This window comes from Notothenia coriiceps, unplaced genomic scaffold (assembly GCF_000735185.1).
Source record: "Notothenia coriiceps isolate Sejong01 unplaced genomic scaffold, NC01 NC01_scaffold00013621, whole genome shotgun sequence".
In the NCBI taxonomy this organism is placed as follows: Eukaryota; Metazoa; Chordata; class Actinopteri; order Perciformes; family Nototheniidae; genus Notothenia; species Notothenia coriiceps.
The window spans coordinates 25,239-32,899 of record NW_011346322.1 but is presented as its reverse complement, the minus strand read 5'-3'; positions in this window follow the sequence as shown (position 1 = coordinate 32,899).

The window sequence follows — 7,661 nt, the reverse complement described above, 5'->3', positions numbered from 1 at the left end:
TGCTTTAACCACTAGGCGGTGCACACAAGGTGCACACAGCCATAATAACTTTTTATTATTAGTGTAGGACACTTATGTATGTACAACATCTGAAGATGTGTAGTTTTATTCATGCTTTCACATAATTTTACAGCATATTGCTATACTATTTCAGACTCAGTATTTACATTCTTATATTCAAAGAAAATCAGTAATATCTTTCAAAACTACAAGTCCTTTTATATCAGCTGTGTACTGTTATGGTGTAAATATAACCTATCTACCAATTGGATCAAATGTAAAAGTCAGCCGAATTAGTGTTGATACTGCGAGGAGACAAATTGTGTGAAGAGAAATTGAAGATGTTGTTTAATTGTTGATATATTTATGATCCACGTCAAGTCTTCAGTTTCGGCGGCATTTCTTCCAGTTTTTCCAAAGGTCTTCTCATCAGGGCTCTATAAATAGAGAACTACGGCAGATCTGTAATATGTAATGCAGCCGAACCGTGTATTACAATGCCGTTATGTGATGACTTTCAAAGAGAAAAGCAAGAACACTCGGAATTAAGTATTATTTTATTATTTAAAAAAAAAAAATCCGATTTCATATCATATAAACACCAAATCCCAACATGCGTTGCGGCTAAAACATCCAATCGGGCTTAAACCATAGCTGAGGATCTTGGGTAATCGCTCGAAATGCATACGTCTGTTTCCGGTTATTTTTATTTTGGAATTCAGTTCCTTACTGACGCCAAAAAAGCCAGAGATTATGGAACTAAACAAATAAATAAAAACAAGGATAATTGTGTGTTATTGGTGAGTAAATAAGTAAGTAAGTAAGAATAACAAATTAGAAGGAAAAAAAGATTTAAAAAATACAGATTTCAGTATCCTGAGGCTCTCAGCCCCATTTATTTTCCTCACAGACGGCAGGAAAAGTCCGAAATTATACGATTTAAAATAAAAGCAATAATTGTGGCTTGCTATTGAGTAAGAACATGTTTTTATGAACCACACAGCTTCCGGTCTTCCTATAACACGTAATTCCGTGAGACTACCAATATAAATAAATTGCTTTTAAAATCGTGCTGTGCAACACGAAAAAAAGGGGAAAATCGTGTTGGTGAACACGAATCAATAGATTAAAAATCGAGACGGTTGCTGCATGAGGTCATGTTAGGTATTATATTGTGGTTTTTTTTCATGCAAACAAGATGAATTATCACTCAAAGTTTTTTTATTGACAATTGTTATTTTCTTCTGGACAGTAGAACAAACCCAAATGTTGCACAAAAACACAAACATTATAACAAGGCCTGCAAATTGTAATTCATTGACATTCAGTTGAACAGCAGAAACTAAAAAAATTCTGGAAGGGTAGAAAACTTTTATAAACTTTACTGTACAAATTATACAAATGAAGACCCATTACAAGCTTGAATGAAAGATATGCTCTCTCGAGCAAGCACAGCATGTTGTTGCTGATTTTATCATGAGGGTGCTGATGCTCATGAAGAAGAGATTTTTGCTGATGATGGGGTTGAGGATTTGTCAAAAACGAATCAGGAACCCGGAGGGAGGAAAGCATTGTGGCATCATGGTGTTGCATTATGACTGTGTTGCAGGGAATAATTTTAGGAACGGACTGGCAACAAAAAAAAGGGAGGGGGGGAGGACTGACATGTTTTACAGACGGATGAGCCCTGGACAAAAATACTTCTATACAACACATAGTAAGAAAGCAGATTCAGAGCACATTTGAATCAGCAATATGACCGTGTCATCAGAAAGGAGGATATATTTAGGCTAATCTGTTTGAATTGGATCAACTCTTCTCTTTTGGAAAAGTTGCATTTGACATCATCCTGTACATTCTTACGTTTTCATGACAGTGATTTGATGACAACATTAGTCATCTTTTAAACCTTTCCAAACAAAACTCTGTAAAATAATAGAAGAAATTATACTGACAAAACCTTTGTGAGAAGCCCTTTCAGTGCACTCCCTTGCAGTCAAAACTATATCTTGTGTTTCTTAGGGCCTAATGGCACAATCGACTTCCCTGTCCTAGATGAATATGTGGCTTTAAAGCAAGATATTAGGGTATTTTGGGAAATACATGATTATTATCTTTCCTGCCAAGAGTAAGATGAGAAGACTGACACCAATCTCCCGTCTGTAGTGAGCTACCAGATATATAGCTAGAGTGTGTTAGCTATAGGGAAACAACCGGCATCGTATAGCTCTGTCCCAAGGGAATGAAATCCACTTTCAAGCTAATTTAAACTTAGCTCATTCATAAATTGTATCTCAATTGTTTTATTTTTTCAACATTTGCAATCAATGAGCTTTAGTATTTTTTTTACGATTTAGGAAAAGGTTAGCTGTTTCCCCCCTTTTACTTTCTGTTAGCTGATTTAAGCTAACAAGCTGCTGGCTCCAGCTAACATTAGCCAGAAGACTGTAATTTGTCTCCTCTGACTCTCATAATTAAAGTGAATGTGTGTTTACACAAATGTCAAATTTCTTCATTAAAGCTTTTACAAATTGAAACTTCATCTAACTCATGGTTAATAATGTAACCTTTTTTTTGGCGGGGGAATTAAAGTTACAAGTAAGTAAGTAAGACATGTTTCTGTAAAATCACAGGCTTTGGGATAATTCAGCAAACTCATACTGTCAACTGATTGTTGTCATTTTCCAGTCACCAATGAACTGTGAATAAAACAAAGTAGGAAAGTAAACATTTTTGCAGCCAATCATCTGCATGGATTTATGTGCATTTGTCATAGAGAGCTGGTTTCCATATGACTGTGCAGCACGATACTTGTGTCACTTGAAGATACTTTGTTGAGCTAGAGGAAATTAGGCGAGCAAGGGAGCTAATTCTGCAGTCAAGAGCTGACTTTCTTCTTCTGAATTATGTTTTTTATGTCTTGCCTCTGTGTTTGATCTCAACAGACCTTATTATCCAGCTGCAGGTAGGAAGGTTAAGAGGAATAGCAGAAACATAAGTCTGACAGGGTTTGTCCTCTGCCCACACTGTGTACACTCATACAGGATGAATAGCTTTATTGTCTAAAAATAAAGTTTGATACTTGAGATAGTAAGGAAAAGTCTTGCAAACTTTTAACTAGGGAGTGCAAGTTGAATTTACATTTGTCATGACCAAAATTATTGAGCCATATGGAAATGCGCTGGGTTTTCTTTCCTTTCCTTTCTACCACAAACATAGTCGAAACCACTTTTGGAAAGTCCATTGTTACCATACAATCTAAGATAGAAACATGAACACCATTATTGAATCTGTAATTATATCAAGTATTTTATATCACCGGCATTATTCTTAAAATGCCAACAACATGTGAAGCATAGTGGTTGCAGTTTAAAGCCACTACCCTATGTAACAGGAGTCTGTGAAGCTGCAGGAAAACATCTCCAATGTTTTAACTTGCTCAGGTTCTGTTTACTTTATTTGTACCTACAGTTAGATTGGGTTTTCATATGGATTACTTTGTGAGGGGCATTTAAACATAGACAGAACAAAAAGAAAATGCTGTACATACAGTATACCTTTTATAGTAATTCTCCACTTTGAATAAGGAATTCTGTCTCATAATTGGATTACATTTGAAATATGGTGGGAAAATGGAATTATAAATTAAAGGGAGATGTAAGAAACTATTGACACTGGTTTATTGAGACTTTTACCTTGCTCACATTATTAATTAAGCATTATTGGGTCCACCTAAAAGCAGCCGCTCGAGCAAAGATCTCCAGGGCAACATACCAGAGCTTTTCAAATTCCCTCTCTTGAAGCACTTGTCCATTTAAATTCATATTATTTACTACACCAGATGTGGCCCTTGTGGCTCTCAGTTGAGGGCTACAGTCCAACCCTGAAGGGCAAGTGAGGAATTTCAGGTGGCCTCTGTAGACCGTTGCAATTTACATGAGCAAAGCTTTAAATGCTCTTGCCATAAACCTTAATATCAGAATCAAACATTTTTGAAAGATGTGTTCCCTTTAAATTACAAGATGCTTTAAATTATTTAAAAGTTGCAAGTATACTAAAAAACAAAAAAATGAAATCGATTTGCTTTTGATTGCCACTAGAAAAGCATCAAATGCGTACTAAAAACTCTAAAAAATGAGTTGTTAAGTATTTTGAATTGGCACTTTAGCAAAATATTTATCTTTTGAAAATATAATATGTTTTTTTTATCTTGATTGCCTTGTTGTCATTTAACACTTATATGTTCAGGGGAAGTGTTGGAATAGACACTGGCTCACTGTCTCTCACAGGCACACATACAAATATATCAATTTACTGTATTTTAGTTCCTGTGTTATTTGCTCAATCAGCCTGCACACTGTGATTCACAAAGACATCTCTCGTTACTTGGAGCTTTAGTGCTTTTAGGATTTAGAGGATAATAAAAGACAAATTGTCAGACAAATGGGTGTAACCATTTCTAGGTTATCAGACCATGTAAAAATAATCACGTTAACTGAGATATTGGAATGGGGAGGTTTGGTTCCTTAGAGACCACTCCATCTTCTTTCACAAGTAACCATTTCCTCAAGCTTGTCCAGTGGAGAAGCTTGTTTTATAGTAGATGTGAGATGAACAGCTTGGTGTTTATTAAGAAAAATAAAACAGTGAATGACTTTGGGAGTGCACAGACAATAAAGAGAATTGTTGGCTTTTCTCATATTAATTTAGACCAATGTGGAAGCAGGGAATCTGTGGGTCTTTGGAAAAAAAACATGGTTTTACCTGGGAAATCTTGGTAACAAATAAGGATCACTTTATCCTTAACAATGCTGCTGCTAGGGTTCCCTCAAACAAGGCACTTAACCTCCGAACTGCACACACACAGCTACTTAGTGGTCACCAGTATTCATAAAACCGCACAATGTAGTGTAAAACCAACTCTGTCCTCGATGATATATAGTCCTATTTATAACTTTTCCCAAATAATTTGTCATTGGCATACAAAGCGCACAACTGTAATGCCAGACCGGGGTTTGCGTCACTCAGGGCCGTTCCTCCCTACAGGAAGATCATGCAGACTGCGTGGGGCCTCACCTCTCGGAGGGGGCCTCATCTTGCGGAGGGGGCCTCATCTTGCAGAGGGGGCCTCATCTTGTTGAGGGGGCCTCATCTTGCGGAGGGAGCCTCAACTGAGCCGCAAATGTGGCGCACCTATGCGTTTATGAAGCGCAATTAGTGTGGCGCGGCACGGTGCTCCACTAGCAGCACTGCCCCCCCCGTCGACGCTCGCGAAACAGAGGGCCTCATCATCTAACTTTGCGTGGGGCCTCAAGTTGGCCAGGGACGGCCCTGTCGTCACTAATACTGCTTGAAGAAGAATTAGACAACTACAGCACTTAGCTTGAGGTTCCATGCATGATAATGTTCTGCCCGACTCAACTAACTTTTGGTCTCTGTTTAATTTTCCACTACGTATATTAGTTTTGAGGGCTGACAATTTCTTCCTTTTCTTTTTAAATCTAGTGAATTAAAAAAAATGTGGTAACAGTTTATATTAATGTACACAAATTAACCATCAACTAGTTGTTAATTAACATGCATATTAGCAGTAGGCCTATATTGGCTCTTTATTATAAAACATTAAAACACTTATTAATGCCTTATTCTACATGACCATATTCTACAAGTCAAGCCATTAGTTGAGAGTACATGAACATAATTCTACAAGTCAAGCCATTAGTTGAGAGTTTTTCCTCAATAACCCTCTAATAATTTCTTATTTATTGCAAGTAAGGAAGTTGTTGTACATGAGTTTTGCTCTGCTCAATATGGGCCTAATAAGGCAGTAGTACTGCAAGAATAGTAATTATCCCATAATAACACTTAACAAATAAGATCTATTCTTATGTAACAAGACATGAAAAAGTGTTAACTGTGTCTAAATTACTCAAAATTAGGTATTTCTATCCAAGAATATGTTTTGGGGTATTGACAGTTCAGCTACCAATAGCAAGGTGAAATTGACCTGTATGTTTCATATTTGCACATTTATATTTTAGTAAAATGTGTACTGAGGTTTAGACAGGAAACCGGGTACAGGAAATAGGAGAAAGTGAACTGAATATCATGGCAGTAGACTACTACTAATTTTCCCTATGCAACCTGAATAGNAGGGCGTCCCTGAATGAGACAGACGATCCACCAGGACGGTGTGAGGTACAGATATCCCAAGGCAACTCCAGGGCGTCTGAGGAGAAGACAGGTCCCCCAGGGACGGTTTGGGGTACAGCGACTCGGCAACCTCAGAACAAGACACACAAGAGAAGACGCACAAACACAGCACAGGATATTAGAAGAAAAAGCATACGACAACTAAAAAAAAAAACCAGACACACAACAGGGGAGACCAGACCACCCAGACCAGACGAAGTAGAGGTAAGACGTGACAACTAACCCAAGGGCGCGGCCTGATGAGACCAGGCGACCCCCAGGACGGTGAGGTACAGGACAGTCGCACCTAAGGCGGCTCGACGAGAGGAGCCCCAGGACGGGACCAGGACACAGGAGAGAGGGTACCCCCTAGAACCGGCTGTGGCCGGAAGGACTAGGTCCGACGGCCAAGCAGACACAAGAAGCCAGAAGTGAGAGACCCGAAAGGAGCCCAATAGAGAGCACAGAGAAAAACAGGAAGGAACCCAGGCAAAAACCAAAAAAAAAAATGAAATAAAAAAAAAGAGCCACCACCGGACAGGAGCGTCGCGAACGCATGAGCGAGAAAGAGAGAGGATAACACTGCGAAGCAACACAGAGCAACACACACACACACAAGGAGCGGGCACAGGCCAGTGGGCGCGGAACCCTCCCCTGCGTCCTATAACATGGACAACACAAACCCTGCAGCGACGCGGAACGCGCGCGGGCTACCCTGCGGCGCACCCAACGCGCGTCCGCCGCCTACACCCTACCCTCGCCCACGCGCGAAACCAAAGCTCTAAGGACCGTTACGTGAAACGGGGGCCCAAGACGCCCAACACCCGTAGCGAGCGCGCCTAGCGCGCGGCGGCCAACGAGTCCTGCGCGGGCACGGCGCGCGTGCCTGAAATCCTAAAGCGTAATCCCGTCTCCCGACCGACCCCCCCCCCTCCCCCAACCAAACAACTACACAAAACACTACCCTTCGCACGACCGTTAAAGCGCAGCGGTGTCCCAACACCCTTCCCCCCGCTCCACTCATCCCTTTCCCTTTGGTCGAAACCAACTAACATCGAAACGAAAGTCTCAATATACACGAACACATACAAACCACCAAACCAAGACGCCAAAACGAGAGTACTCTCCCTCTCCTTATTGTTGAAACAGCTAATCTCCGTTAGCTCCGAGCTAGCACCAGATGCTAACATCAACCCTGTAACTCTCTCAGTCTCTCTTTCTCTCTCTCTCTCTCTCTCTCTCTCTCTCGAATCGAATCGACCAGTGGCCTTTATTTGTCATGAACAATCAACGAATCTACAAAACAATGACACCAGCCAAGCTCACCTTCATCTTTTGGGAACAGAAACATCGCCACTTCGGCAGACTTGACATTACTACAGCCAGCGGCAATGCATCGCTTCCCGTGTGTTTTTCCTCCGATTTTCTTCACTGTCGCCTCCATTGTCAGGTTTTCTCGATTGGCAATC